This window comes from Pleurodeles waltl, chromosome 9 (assembly GCF_031143425.1).
Source record: "Pleurodeles waltl isolate 20211129_DDA chromosome 9, aPleWal1.hap1.20221129, whole genome shotgun sequence".
NCBI lineage: Eukaryota > Metazoa > Chordata > Amphibia > Caudata > Salamandridae > Pleurodeles > Pleurodeles waltl.
Window position 1 is genome coordinate 775,174,659 of NC_090448.1, and position 20,071 is coordinate 775,194,729.

Sequence of the window (20,071 nt, forward strand, 5' to 3'; positions counted from 1 at the left end):
ACCCCTGTCAGCCGCGAGAAAGAGTTTCATCTACCCACACGGGATGCTGGCAGCTGGCGCCAAGCTCCAGCACGAGGTCCGGCAGATTCGAATCTGACTCTCTGCAGCCTGTTACATTCGTTACAAAGGTGTGCCCCCTCCTCTCAGACCTGGGAAACTGAGCAAGCCTTTTGGAGACTGGCCAGGTCTCCAAGACTACTCCTGTTCCCAAGCTCAAGCGAAGAAAACAACACCCATGTACTCTCTCTTATCATGTCTAGTCTACTGTGAGAAAAACATCTTGGTTCTCTGGTGCAAAAACACAGCTTGGAAAAATACAGCTTGGATTCTCAACTGCAATGTCTAACTCCACGTTAAAGGCAATGGGCAGCTAACCTAAATATCAAATGCAATGTCTAGTGTCATGTCAAAGCCAATAAGCATCTAAGCTGAATACAAAATGCAATGTCTTATATCATGTCAAAGCCCATAGGCAGCTGAGCTGAATACAAAATGCAATGTATAATATCATGTCAAAGCCAATAGGCAGCTGAGCTGAATATAAAATGCAATGTATAATATCATGTCAAAGCCAATAGGCAGAATATCTAATAGCATGTCAAAGTCAATAGGCAGCTAAACTGAATACATCATGTCAAAGTCAATAGGCATGCAATGTCAAAGCCAATAGGCGGCTAGACTGGATACAGCATGTCAAAGCCAATAGGCAGAATACAGAATGTAATGGCTAATGCAATGTCAAAGCCCATAGGTGGCTCAACTGAATACAGAAAGTAATGGCTAATGCCATGTCAAAGCCAATAGGCAGAATACAGACTAATGCAATGTCAAAGCCCATAGGCGGCTAAACTGAATACAGAAAGTAATGGCTAATGCCATGTCAAAGCCCATAGGCGGCTAAACTGAACAAAACATACCATGTGCTACTGGTGAACATTGAGCAACTAATATGCGCAGTGGTGAAACACAAAGTCATTGGTCAAAACAGAACTTATCAAATGGCAGTACACTAGGCCAGGGCGAGTCAGGTAGGCAAGGCCCCTCTGCAATGTAGGCCATGTGGCACTCAACCCCACCTCAGCAGAGTGCCAAATTGAGGTATAGTTGCCCCTGTGGCATCCACGTGCGCAGATTTCCACCATTGCCATGTAGGCCATGTCCCAGAAATTGCATGTGCAGAGGTCAGGAGCAAGGCGTAATGCAGCGTCTGTCTTGTCCGCCAACGGTAGCGGAATGCCATGCACTAAAACTCTCTTTCTTCTGTCTCCCCCCCTTTTCCTGCTCTCCCTGTTCTTTTGTACATCAGCGTCATCAGGCGAAGGTACAGTGGCACCAGAGCACGAGGGAGCTGCATCCCACATGGCCATGGAGGGCCACACCACAGACTCTGAATGCACCAGTGGGACGGAGGGCGAGGGGAGCTTCACGTTGGCCACCGGATCAACAACCAGCGACACGGACTCGTCCGCCGATGGGAGCTCCCCTGTGGTGGCAGCACCATCTGTGCACCCCACTTCTACAGGTACAGCCGCCACCTCCCCTACCAGCACCGCCCTCCCAGCAGCCCCTCAGCGTGTGTCCCGTGCCCGCTCACCCAGGAGGGTGGGCATCACCTTCGCCCCAGGCACCTCAGGCCCTGCCCCAGTCAGCCCTGCTGCCCTCAGTGAGGAGGCTTTTGACCTCCTGAGATCCATCTCTCTAGGGCAGTCAACCATTGTGAATGGCATCCAGGGCCTGGCATCCTACATGCAGCAATGCAATGCATTCCTGCAGGGCATTCAAGGTGGATTTGCGGCCCAACAGAGATGGTTCCAGGCTCTGGCCTACTCTCTTATGGCAGCCATTGTCCCTGTTCCTACCGTCCCCTCTCCAACTACCACTTCCCAGTCCCAATCTCTTCAACCCCTCCCATGCACACATACAGGCGAGCATGCACACAAAACATCACACAAGTGTGGCAGAGACAAACACAGGCTGCACACTTCAGGCCACAAGCACTCACACAAACAACAGACAGTTGCACACACAACAATATCCACTGCCCCCAATATCTCCCAATATCTCCCCCTCCTCCTCCTTCACTGTCACATCCGCACTCACACCTGCATGCACTTCATCAACAGCCACCACCACCATCGCCACACCAAGAAGCACACACTCCTCACTTGCAGACACCTTCACAACACCCATCAACGCGTCCCCTGTGTCGTCTCCCACCCTGTCTCCCCCCCTCCTAAGAGACACAAACACACGCACTCAGACACCCAACATCCATCCACCTCACATCAGCACACTGCCCATGCACCTGCACCCAAGTCCAGCAGACATACACCTCCAACAACCACTCTCTCAACCTCCAATCCCATCTCTCCTCTCTCATCCCACCCCAACGTCCCTAAGAAGCTTTTCCTTGTCCAACTTGACCTCTTTCCTCCCCATCATCCCGTAAGAGCAGGCTCACAACGACCCAGCCCAGCACCTCAGCCAAAAAGTCCACGGGGACAGTGGAGACACCACCTACCACCTACTCGAGGAGGCAAGGAAGGGAAGGATCCCACTCCACCACCCAAGAGAGGGAAGGATTCCACTCTACCACCCAAGAGAGGCAAGGATCCCACTCCACCCCCCAAGAGAGGGAAGGATTCCACTCCACCCCCCAAGAGAGGGAAGGATTCCACTCCACCACCCAAGAGAAGGAAGGATCCCACTACATCACCCAAGAAAGGTAAGGTTCCCCCTCCACCAACTAAGAGAGGCTAGAGGGCCCCTCCAACAGCAGTGGGCAAGGAGCCCTCACCTCCAGCAGAAGCTGGCAGGGTTTCCCCCTCAACAGCAGTGGGCAAGGAGCCCTCACCTCCAGCAGAGGCTGGCAGGGTTTCCCCTCCAACAGTAGTGGGCAATGAGCCCTCACCTCCAGCAGGGACACAGCAGCCCTCACCTCCAGCTGGGACACAGCAGCCCTCACCTCCAGCTGAAACACTACAGCCCTCACCTCCAGCAGAGGGCATGTAGGCCACCCTCCAGGGACTGTTGGACAAGGATCCCCCTCCAGAATCAGTGGGCAAGTGCCCCACCTCAGAGACTGTGACCTTGCACTCCCCAGCAAAGAGAATTGGGCATGAAGCCCCCTCCAGAACCAGTGGGCAAGTTCCCCACTTCAGCTGAGGTGCCCCGCCATCCCCCTTCCCCCTGAGGTGCCTGGCCACTCCCAACATGACGCCCATGCACAGTGTAGTGCGGATTTCATCAGGGAACAACTTGGGGCTTGGACTGTGCCCTGTGACCATTAGGGCCTTTTGTATTTTGAACTGGCTATTGGCCCTTTCTGAACAGTGGCTCAAATATCTCTTGTCACATGGACTATATGGTGGCTGTTGGCATCAAATTACACTATCAGTTCTGGCTAAATGTTGTCCTTGCATTATTATGACGTGTGTCCTGTGTGACTGGTTTTCCTCTGGCACTGGTTGTTTGTTTGGTGTGTGTTGTGCATGTGTGTGTGTCACTTTCTTTTTCCTCCCTCCCTTGTGTGCTAGGCGGCTGTACTCATTGTTGTTGTCTTTGTTGGCATTGGTGTTCGAGGTGGAGCATGGCGTAGAAGAGCATCAGGAAGACTTGAACTTACGGTTCCATGGCGGTGTTTATCTTCTCTGTGTCTCTGATGGTTAGTCTTTCATCTTCTGTGAAGTGTTTCTGCCAGGCTTTTGATGGCTTTGGTACCGCCCCGGAAATCATGGCGGTTTGCTATGTCATAATATGGTGGGTGGTACCTTGTCTTCAGCCTGGCTGTTGATGGCTACTGCCGTGGTCAGTATTGTTTACACTCTGGCGGTTGGTTTGGTACATTGGATGCCTATGGGGGTTATCACCGCCATGGTCATAATTTGGCAGTAATTACCCCCAGCCTGTTGGCGGTGATACCGCCACTTTAACAGTCACCCCCATTGTCATAATGACCACCTATGTGATGTTTGGCTGATCTTGCACCAGTAGCACAAGCAATACACCCACACATCGGCAGCATACCACAGGCATTCCCGTATTCATCTTGTCTTAAAAAATGCAGACATAGATTCAGTGATCTCTGTAAACCCTGGCCTTGATGGCATTCCAACTGAACATTATGCAGACTTTTGAGATTTCTCGACTCCAAACTGTTGGCCCTCTACAAAGTGGGCACCTTTCCACCTGAAATAGATCCTGCCACTATAGCGGTTATTCCCAAAGTCCACCCTCCTTCGGTATCATGTGCCGACTACTGCCCAATCTCACTCATTGACCGAGATGTTGAGATTTATGCTATGTTGATGGCGACCCGCCTCAAGAAAGTCCTGCACACCCTGACACACCCAGACCACTGTGGGTTCATGTTGGATTGCGGTACGAGACACTATGGGGGTCATTCTGACCCCGGCAGGCGGCGGGAGCCGCCCCCCTGGAGGGAACCGCCAGAATACCGCTGCGCGGTCAAAAGACCGCAGCGGGTATTCTGGGTTTCCCACTGGGCTGGCAGGCGACCGCCAAAAGGCCGCCCGCCAGCCCAGTGGGAAACACCCCTCCATGAGGATGCCGGCTCCGAATGGAGACGGCGGAGTGGAGGATGTGCGACGGGTGCAGTAGCACCCGTCGCAAATTTCAGTGTCTGCTAAGCACACTGACAAATTGAAAGAGAGTGTATTCATACAAGGTACAATACCTATTTCGTTTACATAGGTCTTGTCATTACCCGGGTACTTCTATTTCCTACCTGTGGTGTTGCATTTGCTTTTGTTTTCATTTTATACATTTGTGGTTTTCTTTTTTTGGGTCCTTTAGAATCCGTCTCAGACCACAATGTTTTGTGAACTATAAAATGTGACTTATAAGAAAGTGTGAAGAGTGGTGGGAGACAAAGTGAAGGCCCAGAAACACTAGTATAACCCAGTAATTTTCGACCCTTAATTAGGAATATAACTAGAAACTCAGAAGACACCAGTCCTATAGCACATGAAGGGAAGAGTATGCATTTAATGAAAAGGTGGAGTAGAAACTAAGAAGGCCTTCACATAAACAATTGCAATTATTTCAAAGCAAGGATAACATAATATTTCCAAAAGAGAGTATTTGTAAAATGGTAAACAATTAAAAAAACAATTTCAATTGTTAATAATGGGCATTTTTTGGAGCGGTTATAAATTAGTTCTCCTAGGTTGTTTTTGTGGTAAATTAAAATATGTCTGCTTCTGTTCAAAGTCCCATTTCATATTCAGGAACATCATTAGTATAAAGTCATGGTAAGTAACTACGTACTACTTAGCAGATGAGATGATCTATTGAATAGAAGATGACTAAAATGTTTTGTCGGTCATACAAATCCATGTGTTCATGCCCTCGTCACCTGTAGCTATTTGCAACAAGGTGCCTAGTATTTGTCCAAGAAAGTATCTGCATAGGCACCTTTAGAGGACTATGCAATTCTGAAGAACGGAAGTTCTCAAGGTAATTTGATCTTCAAGAAATTCATTTTTGAGGAAAACAGATATCTTGTGTATCTAGTCTGTCCACGTATCTAGTCTACTGTGATTTCTTGTGTGGCCTATATATACTGTATTTGGTCTTCTGTTACAACTAAATCGTTGTACATCATGTGCAGTAAAAAAGATTGACAACCCTTCAATTACTATTATAGAAAGTTCCACACCATTCTTTTGTTATGCACGACATGGAGATATGACAGTAGATTAGACTGACTCTCTCTCTCTTTCTCTCGCTCTCTCTTTATATATATAAATATATATATATATAAATATATATACATATATATAGATATATCTGTAAAAGTATTTATGTATGTATACATACATGTAGTAGAGAGTGTAGGTAGTCACTCTGTAGTTATAGTTAGGATGACAAGAGATTGGATTTTTGTCCCTTAATAATTTTGCACCTGTTCGACAAATGTTTTTAAACATTTGCAGAACTGCTGATCCTGTGTCACTGTCAAAGTAATGAAATGTGTGCAGCATTTGGTCAAGGGTTGTAAAGAAAAAAGGGGGGTCCCAAAATAGGCTGGAATTTCAATACATTTTACATAGACTTTTGAATTTCGCATAACACAAAAACGTCCAGTCGGGTTTTGCTGAAATTTGCAGCATTAAATATTAGGGTGCACAGATGATTCTTTTGAGTACTGTGGGTAAGTAGAAGGACATTTCCTAAGTTATAGGATTTTTTAACTTAGTGATATCTTGTAGCACAATACTACAAAAAGTAGCAAGGAAGCTGAATCAAAAAAAACTAGACTGCAAGTGTAATTTTTATTTAGATTTACTACATGAGCACCTAAAAGACCCGTTTATGGTCACATGCTAATAGAACCTATAAACAAATACATAACTAATAGAATACACCCTAATCTATATAAGTTTTCTTTGAATGTTTTCTGGTTAACACAAATAAAACTGTCCCAACAAGCCTAACAAAAAACATTTTTCTTAAGCACCCCTGTGCAACAAAATGAAAAATTGACCTAGCAAGGAGTCCCACAAATTACCATTTAGAGGACATGATAATTGGCCACTAGGAAAAAAAATAATATTCTCAATTTTCATTACAATAACAATGATTGCCTTTCATTCACTTTGGCATCCAAATGTAGCACAATCCTACTAAAAGTAGCAAGAAAGCCCAACAAACAAACTAGATGACATATGTAAGTGTCAGATTTACTACATGAACAAATGAAAGACCCTTTTATTGTCACATGCTAATGTCAATCTATAAGCAAATACATGTCTGATAGAATACATCATACTCTTCACAAGTTGTCTTTGCATGCTCTCTGGTTCACAAAAATAAAACGGTGCCCAACAAACCAAACAAAAAGATCATCCCTATTTACCCCTGTGCAACAAGAAGGATAAGTGACCCAGCAGTGAGCTACACAAACTACTGTATCGAGGACATATGAAGGACATGAAATTGGTCAGTAGGAAAAAAATATTAAACTTAATTTTAAAAACAACAATGATTGGATTTCATTTTTGGACTTCATATGTAGCACAATCCTACTAAAGGTAGCAAGGAAGTCCCAAAAAACTAGACTGCATATGGAAAGTTTCAGAATTACTGTATAAACAACTAAAAGACACATTTATGGTCACATGATTATGTAAACCAATGCGCAAATGCATACCAAATAGAACAGATAAGAAGAAAGAAATCACATTAACTTTGGTTGCCACTCTGTAGTTATAGTTAGTTTTCCAAAAGATAGGCATTCCTTGGCAATTAGCTCCCTAATAACTTTCCACCCATTTGATGAATTACCACAAAGCTTTCCAAACATATAGCATTTTCTACATTTTGAGATCATGTAGGTTTTTAGTGGTGAATCCTTAATGGAGTACAAAGATAGAAGTAGGTCCCAAAATGCACTTTTCCATCAATGTATTTTCCATAGACTATTGTATTTCACGTAGAGCAAAAACGGCTGAATGGATTTACATGAAATTTGACAGCATTATACATTATGGTGAAGAGATGATGATTTTTGGGTACTGCAGTTAAGTATGGTAAGTATTTTTTAAGTTATAAGGCATTTAAACTTAGTGATGTTAATCACTGCCGTATTTTCGCAGAATTTCACAAAATGATGGTGTTGTCCGGTTAGCGAGCTGAAAAGAGTGTATAGCAAGGTTTGAAAGTTATAACTATGACTTTAAACTTTTTAAAGTTTGTGTAGTTTAAATTTGGTGTGTATAAGTGTTGGAAAATGGGTTATTGGTAAGGGCAGGTAGGTACCTACACCTAGCAACAAGCCACTAACCTCCACCTAGGTACAGTTAGGTCTCAGTAAATTAATCCCAGCTCAACCCTTGGTAGCTTGGCAACGAGCGTCAAGGCTTAACTTAGGAGACAGTGTGTAAAGCATTCAAATATCACAAAACAGTAATTAAATAAAACACAGGAAACAGTTTAAAAATCCAAAACCAATTTATAAAAATAGTTTATATTTTTATCTTTAAAATGACACAAAAACGAATAAAATTGGTTCAGGGGAACCGGAGATATGAATTTTTAAAGTATTATTATTTTTCTAGCGCTTAGAAACAAAAAGCGCCAATCGGGTCATCTGGTTGCACCAGGACCGGGACAAAGTCAAAGTTTCAGGCCGACCGCGATGGAGCCCTGCTCGGCTACAAGTCGCGGGAGGCCTCGGTTAAAAAGTTACCTTCTGACTTAGTCTTTATTTTGAAGTTTTTCTTCACCGGGACGAACCTGCCAGTTGAATCCGACCTCCTGGAGCCCTTGTCCGGATACGCAATGTGGGTTTCCTCGGTGGTGATTTCTACCTTCGGACTTAGTTGTTTTTTCGAGATGAAAATCCTTCGACCGGGGTTAACCTGGATCTTGATCCGACGTCCGTGGAGTCCTTCTCGGATACGATGGCTGGGAGGTCCCGGTCAACTTTTTACCTTCGGACTTAGTCTCTTTTTCGGATGTTTTTCTTTACCGGGACGAACCACGAAGTCAGGCCGGGTCGCGGTTGAGGCAAGCCGGCTAGAATTTCCGCGGCGGGTCGGTCCCTCTCTGGAGCTTTTTTTCAAAAATTCTCAAATCTTTTCCAAACTTCTGGGGCTTCACCCAGATGTTCTTTTAAGGTTCTTTTGGGGTCCACAGCTCACCCCAAGGGTCCAGAAGTTCTGTGATGGTCCTTGGGGGGTGCGGACTTCAACTCCCAGAATGCACCTGGCGCAAACTCCTTTTTTGGCCACTGGGCAGTGGTCAACTGGTCTCTTTTTTAGGAGTTGGTGCAGGGGACTCTGGATAGCAATTTTTCACCTGTAGCAAACAGGGAGTCCCTCCTTGAACCAGTTGAAGCCAGGCAAAGTCCTTCTTGTGGTGAAGCCCAAGTGTGCAGCTGGTGCAGTCCTTCTGAGTGCAGGGTCCAGGTGCAGGCCAGGGGTCCAGCAGGGCAGTCCTTCTTCTCCTTAAGTTCCTTCTTCTTGAAAGTTGGCGGGGATCTGAGGTGTGGGGGCAGGTCTGCCAGTTTTATCCTTGCTCCTGGGTGAAAAGCAGGGGGGTCCTGGTCCTCCAATCAGGTACAGGGTCGTCCCCCTGTGATGACCACTTCCTGGGAAGTGTGGCAAAAATCCATCCCAAAAGGCAACAGTCTCTAAAAATCCAACATGGCTGAATCTGATTTTTGGAGGTTACATCTGGCTGAGCCCACCCACTGGTGTGGCTAAAAATCATAAACACACCCCTCTCCTGCCCTCTCCTAATCTAATCAAGGGGGCACCTAGTTGTCTGGGGTTGCAGGATGTGGGGGTGTTGCTGGGTGCTCCAGATGTCCTTCTCTGCCTTTGAAGACCAGTTTGGCAGCCCTCCCCCTTCCTGCCTCACCATCTGCTGAGGGGAGATTCTCTCCCCCAAGCACATTCCTTTGTGTGAAGCCAGGCCACTTCACACCTCATCAAGGCAGCCTGGCAGAAGCTGCTGCAGGCTGGCCAATCAGAGCACAGCAGCAAAAACAATGAAGAGCTGAAATTGGCAACTTTTTAGGTAAAGTCTAAACTTTTTACCTGAACAAGTTATATTAAATCCAACAACTGGAAGTTGTGGGATTTATTACAACAATTAATTTGATACCAAATTCTTGGTATGTAACATTTAAGGAGACTTTAAAATTTAAAATAAAGTCTGCCCATTCTAGCCTATGAAGGCCATTTACTTCAATGAGGGAAAAACGAATTTGGCTGTTTTTACCTCACCAGGGCTTATAAATCTATTTTTATAAAGTCCCTGCTTATAGTTACATGGCACCCAGCCCTAGGGGCACATAGGGCACACCTTAAGGGTGACTTATATGTAAAAATAAGGTAGTTTAAGACTTTGGAAGTACCTTTAATTCCAAAGTCGAATTTGCATATAACTTTAATTTAAAAGCAGCCAGCAAGGCAGGCTTGCTTTTAAAATGACACTGGGCACCTCAGCAGTGCACCTAGGTGTGCACCACCTATGCTGTGGTCCCTAAACCTACATGCCCTACCATATACTAGGGACTTATAGGTAGGTTAACTTAGCCAATTATAATTAGCCTAATTTGCATATCCATTTTACACAGAGCACTGGCCCTGGGACTGGTAAGCAGTACCCAGGGCACAGCCAAGAGTCAGTAACCACCAGTACCTATCCAAAAAGTGTGGGTGTGATCAGGCAAAAAAGGAGGACTTTCCTACACTGCCCCCCCCCCCCCCAGATGAAAGGTGATGGGTACTAACCTACACCCTGGTAGTCCTCATCAGCTAAGTGGAAAAACCTGGAAAGGCCATCTGCATTGGCATGAGCAGTCCCAGGTCTGTGCTCCACTGTGAAGTCCATCCCCTGTAGGGAAATGGACCACCTTAACAGTTTTGGGTTCTCCCCCCTCATCTGCATCAACCACCTGAGAGGTCTGTGGTCAGTTTGTACACGGAAGTGAGTGCCAAACAAGTAAGGCCTCAACTTCTTCAGGGACCAGACCACAGCAAAGGCCTCCCTCTCAATGGCACTCCATTTTTTCTCTCTGGGGAGTAGTCGCCTGCTGATGAAGGCAACTGGGTGATCATGGCCCTCTTCATTAACTTGTGCTAACACTACCCCAATCCCTTCCTCTGAAGCATCTGTTTGCACTACAAACTCCTTGCTATAGTCAGGGGCCAGTAACACTGGTGCTGAACACATAGCCTGTTTTAGGGTGTCAAAAGCTTTCTGACACTCTGGGGTCCAAATGACCTTCTTGGGCTGTTTCTTGGAGGTAAGCTCAGTCAGAGGGGCCACTATGGTCCCAAAATTCTGAACAAACCTCCTGTAGTACCCAGTCAGGCCAAGAAAGGCCCTGACCTGAGTCTGGGTTTTTGGAGCCTCCCAATCCAGAATAGTCTGGATCTTGGGCTGGAGAGGTTGTACATGGCCTCCACCAACAAGGTGGCCCAGGTACACAACAGAGCTTTGCCCTATCTGGCACTTGCTTGCCTTGATAGTCAGGCCTGCTTGAAGCAGGGCCTGAAGCACTTCCTTCAGGTGGACCAGGTGGTCCTTCCAGGTGGAACTAAATACAGCTATATCATCCAGATAAGCTGCACTGAAAGATTCCAACCCAGATAGGACTCTGTTCACCAACCGTTGGAAGGTGGCAGGAGCATTTTTCATGCCAAAGGGCATCACCTTGAACTGAAAGTGGCCCTCTGGTGTGGAAAATGCTGACCTCTCCTTAGCTCTTGGACTTAAGGCAATCTGCCAATATCCTGAGGTCAGATCAAATGTGCTCAGGAATTTGGCAGCCCCCAACCTGTCAATGAGCTCATCAGCTCTAGGTATGGGGTGAGCATCAGTCCTAGTGACTGCGTTTAGACCTCTGTAGTCCACACAGAATCTCAATTCTTTCTTCCCACCTTGGGGATTAGCTTTGGGCATCAGTACCACTGGACTGGACCAAGGACTATCAGAGGGCTCAATTACCTTGAGGTCCAACATCTTAGCCACTTCAGCTTTGATGTTGGCCTTGACCTGGTCAGACAGCCTGTACAGCTTGTTCTTGACAGGCAAGTTGTCACCAGTGTAAACATCAAGGACACACCAATTGGTGAGTCCTGGGGTCAGGGAGAACAGACTAGCAAACTGTCCCAAAACTTGCTTACAGTCTTTTTGTTGCTGGTCTGTCAATTTGGGAGAGAGTACCACTCCCTCCACTGACCCATCTTTTGCCTTTGAGGACAGGAGGTCTGGCAGAGGTTCACCCTCCTCCTCCTTCCCTTCATCAGTGACCATTAGCATGGTCATGTCTGCCCTGTCCTGGTGGGGTTTCATCCTGTTTACATGCAAGATCCTGTGAGGATTCCTGGGGGTGCCAAGGTCCACCAAGTAGGTGACCTCACCTTTTTTCTCCAGAATTGGATAGGGCCCAGTCCATTTGGCCTGAAGTGCCCTAGGAGCCATAGCTCCAAAACCCACACCAGCTGTCCTGGGTGATACTCAGGCATGGTAGCCTTTTGATCATGCCAGAGCTTCATGAGCTCCTGGCTGGCCTCCAGGTTTCTGCTTGCTTTCTTCATATACTCGGCCATGCGTGACCACAGGCCCAGTACATAATCTAGCACATTCTCCTTGGATTCTTTGAGAGGCTTTTCCCAAGACTCTCTCACCAAGCACAATGGGCCTCTTACAGGGTGCCCAAACAGTAACTCAAAGGGGCTGAATCCAACCCCCTTCTGTGGCACCTCTCTGTAGGCAAACAGCAGGCAAGGGAGGAGGACATCCCATCTCCTCCTGAGTTTGTCAGACAAACCCATGATCATGCCCTTCAGGGTCTTATTAAATCTTTCCACCAGACCATTGGTCTGTGGGTGGTAGGGGGTGGTGAACTTATAAGTAACACCACACTCATCCCACATGGCTTTCAGATAGGCTGACATAAAGTTTGTGCCCCTATCTGAGACCACCTCCTTTGGGAATCCCACTCTGGTGAACACACCAAGTAGGGCCCTAGCCACTGTGGGAGCAGTGACTGTCCGGAGGGGTATTGCCTCAGGGTACCTGGTGGCATGGTCCACTACCACCACAATGTACCTGTTACCTGAAGCAGTTGGTGGGTCTAGGGGACCAACAATGTCAATCCCCACCCGCTCAAAGGGAGTCCCAACCACTGGCAGTGGTATCAGGGGAGCCTTTGGTTTGCCTCCTGTCTTGCCACTGGCTTGACAGGTGACACAGGAGCTGCAAAACTCCCTGACTTTTTCTGACATTTGGGGCCAATAAAAATGGTTGACCAGCCTGTTCCAGGTCTTGGTCTGTCCCAAATGTCCAGCTAAGGGGATATCATGGCTTAAGGTAAGGAGGAATTCTCTATACTTCTGGGGGACCACTACTCTCCTAGTAGCCCCTGGTTTGAGGGCCCTTGCCTCAGTGTAGAGAACTCCATCCTCCCAGTAAACCTTGTGGGACCCACTGGTATCCCCTTGTTCTTGCCTGGCAGCAGTCTGCCTCAGGCCCTCAAGAGTGGGACACTCTCTTTGTCCCTGGCACAAATCTTCTCTGGTGGGCCCACCTGCCCCTTGCAGTTCTGCCAAATCAGGCATAGTTTGCAGGGAAAGTGTCCCTCCCTCAGAGTTCAGATCCTCCCCCTCAGGGTTGGATTCTTCCTGACCCTCTGTACTTGTTGGGGCTGGCAACCCAGACCCAGTGCCCTTTCTCTTTTTCTTGGAGGCTTGGCCCATTGTTCCAGGGTCCAAGTGTCCAGCATTTCCCTGTTGTGCTGCCTGTGACCTGGTCACAGCACACACCCATTCAGGGAGGTCCAGCATCTGTGCATGGACCCTTCTCTCCACTTCTGACCATTCAGATGCTTCAAGATCATTTCCCAGCAGACACTCTACTGGGAGTGCAGGAGCTACAGCTACCTTCTTAGGGCCAGTCACACCTCCCCATTCCAGACTCACCAGAGCCATGGGATGGAGTTTGGTTCTGCTATCTGCATAAGTCACCTGGTGGAAGACACCAGGTAAGACCTGCCCTGGAGAAACCAGCTTTTCTGTGACCATTGTCACACTGGCTCCTGTATCTCTCAGAGCTTCCACTTCAGTCCCATTGACTTTAGGCCTCTGCCTATACCTCTCCATGATGGGAGGTAAGGTGGCCATAGTTGCAATGTCCACCCCACCCACGGATACTAAGGTGACCTCAGTGTACCCTGATTCCACCCCTGGGCCAACTTCTACCCCCAACCCTACACTAGCAATCCCCTGGGATTGCCCACCAGAGGGGGGCTTCTTGGAGCAGATAGCATCTCCTCTTTTATGTCCAGGTTGATGACAATCAAAACACTTGCCGGCCTTAGCAAGCTCCTGAATCCTTCCTGCTTTAGCAGGATCATAATTCTTTCCTTGATACCCTTTCCCTTTAAAAGTGAATTGGCTCGGGGCTCCCCCTCCCTGAGAAGTTTTTGGGGACTCTTGTGAGGACTCTTTGGGCTTTTTATCATCTTTCCCCTGGTTCTTCCCCTGAGAAGAACCATGTCCTCCCTTTTTCTGATCACCCCCTGGGGGTTTCTGGTTAACCCTAGTTCTTAACCAGTCATCTGCTGCCTCCCCCAGCTCTCTGGGGTTGGTCAACCTAGAGTCTACTAGATACTGGCGGAGCCTCTCTTGGACACAATTAGTTAGAAGGTGCTCCCTCATAATCAAATTGTACAGCCCCTCAAAGGTACTTACCCTGTTGCCCTGTATCCAGCCCTCCAGTGCCTTTACTGAAATGTCCACAAAGTCCACCCAGGACTGGGTGCTTGTCTTTTGGGTGTCCCTAAACTTGAGCCTATACTGCTCTGGGGTCAGACCAAACTTTTTAGTCAAGCAACTCTTCATACTGGGGTATGAGTCTGCATCCTCCCCACTCATGGTTAGGAGCCTATCCCTCCCAGAGTTGGGAACCAACTCCCAAAGAAGTGAACCCCAGTACTGAGGCTTGACTTTCCTCATCTGGAGGGCCCTCTCAAAGGCCCCCAGCCACTTATCTATGTCATCCCCTTCTACATAGGCAGGAACCACCCCTTTGGGTAATCTGGGGGCAAAACCCCCACCCAGGGACACCTCAGCCTCTTTATCGCTGCCACCATCTCTTTTCTCTTTGCTTGCCCACTTTTTCTTTTCTAGGGCCAGCTTCTCTGCTTCCAAAGCTATGTATGCTAGCTGGGCCTCCAGCTCTCTTTCTCTGATGGATGGGTTCTCTCCTCCTGAAGGGACCCCCTTCCTACCACTAGCTTTGGGTCTGCCCCTAGTGACTGCATCTACTGAGGACCGTTCTTCCTCTTCCTCACTTAGCCTCAGATGCCTTCCCTCCCCTGAGTGGTTAGAGTTAGCATCTTCCCCTTTTTCTTCCTCCTCTGGAGCTTCCTCTGTCTCTACCTCTTGGGCCTCAGCCCATGCTGTCAGGGATTTAATCAGGATTTGCTTCCTGAGATCAGTGGTTGCAGGCAACCCTCTCTCAATACACAACCCCCTAAGCTGGGCTACTGTCAGTGTGGGTAGGCTAGCCAGATCAAGCTCCATGGTTCCCTAGTTTTGTGTCAACAAAAACTTTTTGCAAAAATTGGAAACAAGAATTTAGAAAAATTACAAAAATTCAATAATTGAAATTAATCCAAATTAATAAAAAAAAAAAAAAAATTTAAAATTAAAAAATAATAATTTTTGCACTAAGACAATTTAAAGGATTTTTAATTTGTTTTACTTAAACTGTAACGTGATACTGAACACAAGTACAGCATCCCACCGCTGCCACCAAAAATGTTGGAAAATGGGTTATTGGTAAGGGCAGGTAGGTACCTACACCTAGCAACAAGCCCCTAACCTCCACCTAGGTACAGTTAGGTCTCAGTAAATTAATCCCAGCTCAACCCTTGGTAGCTTGGCAACGTGCGTAAAGGCTTAACTTAGGAGACAGTGTGTAAAGCATTAAAATATCACAAAACAGTAATTAAATAAAACACAGGAAACAGTTTAAAAATCCAAAACCAATTTATAAAAATAGTTTATATTTTTATCTTTAAAATGACACAAAAACGAATAAAATTGGTTCAGGGGAACCGGAGATATGAATTTTTAAAGTATTATTATTTTTCTAGCGCTTAGAAACAAAAAGCGCCAATCGGGTCATCTGGTTGCACCAGGACCGGGACAAAGTCAAAGTTTCAGGCCGACCGCGATGGAGCCCTGCTCGGCTACAAGTCGCGGGAGGCCTCGGTTAAAAAGTTACCTTCTGACTTAGTCTTTATTTTGAAGTTTTTCTTCACCGGGACGAACCTGCCAGTTGAATCCGACCTCCTGGAGCCCTTGTCCGGATACGCAATGTGGGTTTCCTCGGTGGTGATTTCTACCTTCGGACTTAGTCGTTTTTTCGAGATGAAAATCCTTCGACCGGGGTAAACCTGGATCTTGATCCGACGTCCGTGGAGCCCTTCTCGGATACGATGGCTGGGAGGTCCCGGTCAACTTTTTACCTTCGGACTTAGGCCCTCATCCTCCGCCGCCCGCCAAAGTCCCGCCGTCAGGTTACCGTTCCGCGGTCGAAAGACCGCGGCGGTAATTCTGACATTCCCGCTGGGCTGGCGGGCGGCCGCCTTCAGGCCGCCCGCCAGCCCAGCGGGAAAGAGGCTTCCACGATGAAGCCGGCTCAGAATCGAGCCGGCGGAGTGGAAGCTGTGCGACGGGTGCAGTTGCACCCGTCGCGTATTTCACTGTCTGCGCAGCAGACAGTGAAATACATTTAGGGGCCCTCTTACGGGGGCCCCTGCAGTGCCCATGCCAGTGGCATGGGCACTGCAGGGGCCCCCAGGGGCCCCGCGACCCCCCCTACCGCCATCCGGTTCCCGGCAGGCGGACCGCCGGGAACTGGATGGCGGTAGGGGGGGTCGGAATCACCTCGGCGGCGCAGCAAGCTGCGCCGCCTTGGAGGATTCCAAGGGGCAGCGGAAAACCGGCGGGAGACCGCCGGTTTTCCTGCACTGACCGCGGCCAAAGCGCCGCGGTCAGAATGCCCTGCGGGGCACCGCCGGTCTGTCGGCGGTGCTCCCGCCGACCCTGGCCCCGGCGGTCTAAGACCGCCGGGGTTAGAATCACCCCCTTAGTCTCTTTTTCGGATGTTTTTCTTTACCGGGACGAACCACGAAGTCAGGCCGGGTCGCGGTTGAGGCAAGCCGGCTAGAATTTCCGCGGCGGGTCGGTCCCTCTCTGGAGCTTTTTTTCAAAAATTCTCAAATCTTTTCCAAACTTCTGGGGCTTCACCCAGATGTTCTTTTAAGGTTCTTTTGGGGTCCACAGCTCACCCCAAGGGTCCAGAAGTTCTGTGATGGTCCTTGGGGGGTGTGGACTTCAACTCCCAGAATGCACCTGGCGCAAACTCCTTTTTGGCCACTGGGCAGTGGTCAACTGGTCTCTTTTTTAGGAGTTGGTGCAGGGGACTCTGGATAGCAATTTTTCACCTGTAGCAAACAGGGAGTCCCTCCTTGAACCAGTTGAAGCCAGGCAAAGTCCTTCTTGTGGTGAAGCCCAAGTGTGCAGCTGGTGCAGTCCTTCTGAGTGCAGGGTCCAGGTGCAGGCCAGGGGTCCAGCAGGGCAGTCCTTCTTCTCCTTAAGTTCCTTCTTCTTGAAAGTTGGCGGGGATCTGAGGTGTGGGGGCAGGTCTGCCAGTTTTATCCTTGCTCCTGGGTGAAAAGCAGGGGGGTCCTGGTCCTCCAATCAGGTACAGGGTCGTCCCCCTGTGATGACCACTTCCTGGGAAGTGTGGCAAAAATCCATCCCAAAAGGCAACAGTCTCTAAAAATCCAATATGGCTGAATCTGATTTTTGGAGGTTACATCTGGCTGAGCCCACCCACTGGTGTGGCTAAAAATCATAAACACACCCCTCTCCTGCCCTCTCCTAATCTAACCAAGGGGGCACCTAGTTGTCTGGGGTTGCAGGATGTGGGGGTGTTGCTGGGTGCTCCAGATGTCCTTCTCTGCATTTGAAGACCAGTTTGGCAGCCCTCCCCCTTCCTGCCTCACCATCTGCTGAGGGGAGATTCTCTCCCCCAAGCACATTCCTTTGTGTGAAGCCAGGCCACTTCACACCTCATCAAGGCAGCCTGGCAGAAGCTGCTGCAGGCTGGCCAATCAGAGCACAGCAGCAAAAACAATGAAGAGCTGAAATTGGCAACTTTTTAGGTAAAGTCTAAACTTTTTACCTGAACAAGTTATATTAAATCCAACAACTGGAAGTTGTGGGATTTATTACAACAATTAATTTGATACCAAATTCTTGGTATGTAACATTTAAGGAGACTTTAAAATTTAAAATAAAGTCTGCCCATTCTAGCCTATGAAGGCCATTTACTTCAATGAGGGAAAAACGAATTTGGCTGTTTTTACCTCACCAGGGCTTATAAATCTATTTTTATAAAGTCCCTGCTTATAGTTACATGGCACCCAGCCCTAGGGGCACATAGGGCACACCTTAGGGGTGACTTATATGTAAAAATAAGGTAGTTTAAGACTTTGAAAGTACCTTTAATTCCAAAGTCGAATTTGCATATAACTTTAATTTAAAAGCAGCCAGCAAGGCAGGCTTGCTTTTAAAATGACACTGGGCACCTCAGCAGTGCACCTAGGTGTGCACCACCTATGCTGTGGTCCCTAAACCTACATGCCCTACCATATACTAGGGACTTATAGGTAGGTTAACTTAGCCAATTATAATTAGCCTAATTTGCATATCCATTTTACACAGAGCACTGGCCCTGGGACTGGTAAGCAGTACCCAGGGCACAGCCAAGAGTCAGTAACCACCAGTACCTATCCAAAAAGTGTGGGGGTGATCAGGCAAAAAAGGAGGACTTTCCTACAATAAGGAAAATACGTTTTCCGAACTATAACTGACCTTTAACCTGTATTGTTTCATTGAATTTCAATGTTTTTTTAACGTTTTGAATAAAAATGTGTTTCGAATCGTAGAGTCCAGTGTCACAAGGGGAGAGTTATGTAGAGTATCGTTCAGTTGAGGAAAGTGTTGTATTGTTTATTGTCACACACTGGAGTATTGTAGTTTTGTATCGAGTGGAGTAGAGTGTAGTAGCATGACGTACAGTGTCATAAAGTGTTATACAGGGTAGTTGCATGATGTCTCATATAGTGGAGTCAAGTACCGTAGACTGAAGCAGTGAGGTGTAAAGTGGAATAGCCTGTCGAACAGTAGAGTAGAGTGTCGTAGACTGTGAATTAGAGTGGATTATAGTATTTAAGAGTGGAGTAGAGAGAAGTAGAGTATCATAGTGTCATCAAGTGGATTGTGGTAAAGTACAATAGAAGCGAATGTCACAGAGTGGCGTGTTGTACCAAATAGTGGAGTGGCGTGTCGTAGAGTGAAGTTGAGAAGCCTGTCATCAAGTGTCATACAGTTTGTAAGAGAACGGGTCATTAGTTGTGTGGCCTGCACAAGTAATGGGTCCACTTTTGTCCTCCACTGGGAACCAAACACCCCTTTGTAGTGATTGACTGTCTCAGGGCTGAAGCAGAGCAGTCCAAAGCCTACTCACGGAAGGTAGTGTGAGCTAGCAATCAGTCAGTTAGTCAGTCATTAAACTTTATTTGATTTTGATCAATCATAAAAGCATGGTATACACAGACAAATATTGGAACAACAATTTCCACAGTATCTTATGCACAATAAATAAAAGAAACTCATCTTAAGAAAATAAAAGGGCATCACACTACTCGCAAAACGTTGATAACATTAAATTGAATTAAAAACCTAGAACCAGTTGCGAGTTATGTGTAACTTAAATGATCTTAAAAAAGCTCACTATTTGCAATTAAAAAGAAAATGCATTGTGCATTATTACAAAATGCAATCACAGCAGCAAAACAATCAGTTCCCTCATCAATCTCAGCACAACAATTAACCATAGCGTTTCCTGATAGAAAGAGCCCCCCTTATAAAATTAAGAACAGCAAAACAATGTTCATGCTCTTCCAGTGAATACAAAAGTCTAAGACGATCTTGATATGAACTAGCCTATAAGATTTCAATAGGGGAACTAAAAAAGGTGTTCTTAGAGAATGGTAAAAAAGTAAAAAGTGTGCAGTAGATTGTTGTTGACATATTGTCACAGAGGCACGGAGGAAGATTTTCCAACCATCTTCCTTGTACTAAATAATGCACAGTGCCCAGTTGGAATCTGGTCAAATAAAATCTCTGCTGGGAGTTTAAAATCAGCGATAAATAAAATTGCTTCACTGGAATGGGAATCAGTAGTGTTATTCAAATAATATTGCTGGGAAGATAATCGCTACTGAGTAGCTGGTGCCCTTTCCAAATAAGCTACCTTTATTTAGGCTTTGGCAAGAGGCGAAATGTGGACTTGGTCATCAAAAAAATCAATGAGTCGCAATTCCCCGAAGGCACGTTTAACATATTCTAGCCACTGGCTTTTCTCATAATTGCCCAAAGACCAACACTCAAATAGAATTTGTTTGAAGTATTCTGATTCAACTGTGGACTATATTTTAATCCATGGTCAT